The sequence below is a fragment of the Microtus ochrogaster genome, unplaced genomic scaffold (genome assembly GCF_000317375.1).
Source record: "Microtus ochrogaster isolate Prairie Vole_2 unplaced genomic scaffold, MicOch1.0 UNK10, whole genome shotgun sequence".
Classification (NCBI taxonomy): Eukaryota; Metazoa; Chordata; class Mammalia; order Rodentia; family Cricetidae; genus Microtus; species Microtus ochrogaster.
The window spans coordinates 9,039,162-9,041,396 of NW_004949108.1; positions in this window are offsets into that span (position 1 = coordinate 9,039,162).

Sequence of the window (2,235 nt, forward strand, 5' to 3'; positions counted from 1 at the left end):
CATCCAAGCCTCACTCACACCTAGTATTCATCAACAAATGAGAGAAATCCCTGATTTGTTATCAGAAAACTGTCCCATTATTTCTAGGTACATATATTAAGCAAAGCTTTCTATATGTGAGATATGAGACATATGTAATAAAAGTTTAAAAGTAATGCAAAGTAAATTACAAATGGGCACTCATTCTAGATTAAATTCCCTAGTTCTGATTTCTAAGATTGATTGACAGAACATATTTAGAGAAAGTCCATTTGCCACAAAAATATAATGATGTTGGTTTGTTTAAAATGTATTTTATCTGGGCAGTGCTGGTGCTCGCCTTTAATCCCAGGACTCGGGAGGCAGAGGCAAACAGATCTCTGTGATCTGTTCTACAGAGCTAGTTCCAGGACAGCTAGGGCTACACAGGGAAATTCGACATTATTCTTTCACTACATGGTACCACGTATACTCTAGAGCATTCCCAAGCCTCAAGTTGTTTTATGAAGGAATGTCATAAAGGAAATTCTGCATTCACAAGGACATCTATCCCACCACTTATAACAACATCCAATGGCTTTCTGGGGAAAAGATGCAATTTAAGTTTTAGGATGGATCCCTTCACATTTTATTCCTTGTCCTGCTGTCATTGTAGGAGCTTCTCAGTGGATCCTACTCCCGGCCTGTTAGTTTTGTAGTCTGATTAATTGTTAAGCTGTTTTCCTCAAGTTTCAGAGAGCAGAAGGCATCTCTCACACCACCGCATCCTCCTCAACAAGATGAAGCGTCAGCGCCCACACTGGTGCCTTCATTGCTCTGCCTTTGAGAACTCCTTCCATCTTATAGACTGGTCATCCGATAAAAACATGTGTGTGCAAGATGGGAATAAAGCCAAAGAATAGCACAGAACCTCTGGATCCCAGATTTTTAAGGACACATCAATGGGAAGAAAGACTGGCCAAGGGATAGCCTTCTTCCCAGCACATGCTGATGCTGGAGAAGGAGGAGAGTCATGTCAGCCTGAGTTCTGTATAATGCTTCAGTCTCTCCACATATAGAGCCGGGCTGCGTTTCAGGACTTTCACCCATCTCCTCTGTCTCCTCACAGCCTGTGTCCTGATCTATAAACTCCGACAGAACTGGCAACTCAATTCAATTCTAGATCGCAACCTTCACTGCTGTCAGGGTTACAACTTATGTGACTCTGCCCAGGACTCTCTTTGTTCACTACGCCAAATCTTTCTAAGATGATTCCGTTCACTGAATCAGGGTGGGATTCCACCTCCAACAGAATCTATTATGGACAATAAAACAGCAGAGACTGAGCCTGCCAAAATCCATGTTGAGAACTTCTGCTAGAGCAGCCAGTGTTGCCTTCGGTCTCCTCATTTTCATTAAACTGAGGAAGATAGAGCAGATCAACGGATGCACATTCTTCAAAACAGATCCTGTTTTAAACGGAGGAGAAATGTCCCCCCAAGGAAACAGTTGGGAGAAGTTAACAGGATCCACAAGAAAGGGGCAAAGGAAGAATGTCCCTGCTTTCTTGGGCTGTACCTGAAAGGAAAAAAAAAGTTGTGAGTGGGAGTAGAAAAAGTCCAGGAAACAAGGCTGGTGAATCTGCAACTTGTGAGTCCAAATTATACAATTTAAAGGCATAAATCTAGACGAAAAAGTTGAGCTGACTCAAATATAATTCAAGAGATCATAATTGATCCTTTGTGTCCCCACAAAACCCTTAGAAAATAAAGCCATTCCTGTATTCAGGCAGATGTGTTAGATAAACTCTCCCTTATTAAAGTTACTGGTCTGGGCACCAAAGAATTGTTTCTCGCTTTAGAGTTTACAGTCAATGTGACTTTGGGCAGCTCAGAGGACCCAAATGTTTTGGCCCAAAGGTTAACAGCCATTTCTGCCCCATAAAGTTATTTGAGAATTGGATCAAAAATGCATCTAGAACGTTTAACAGAGTGTGTCACATACATACACATAGAGAATGATACACTTGCGACAATTAGGTAAATACATGGTCACTGAAACGTTAAGGACCAAGTTAAGCTCTCAATTTTACTAGCAGGAAGGAATGATGAGGCTGCGCCATTAGAGAGAATTAAGAGAATGATTTTAAAAACTGTCCTCTTGAAGCTCACAATCTAGAGAAAAAAAATCAAAGATAAAAGAAGGAATTAATCCCAACGACAGAGGTATATTTCTGGATGTTGTGAAACTCCAAGGGAGTGTCAGGGACTCCCTAAA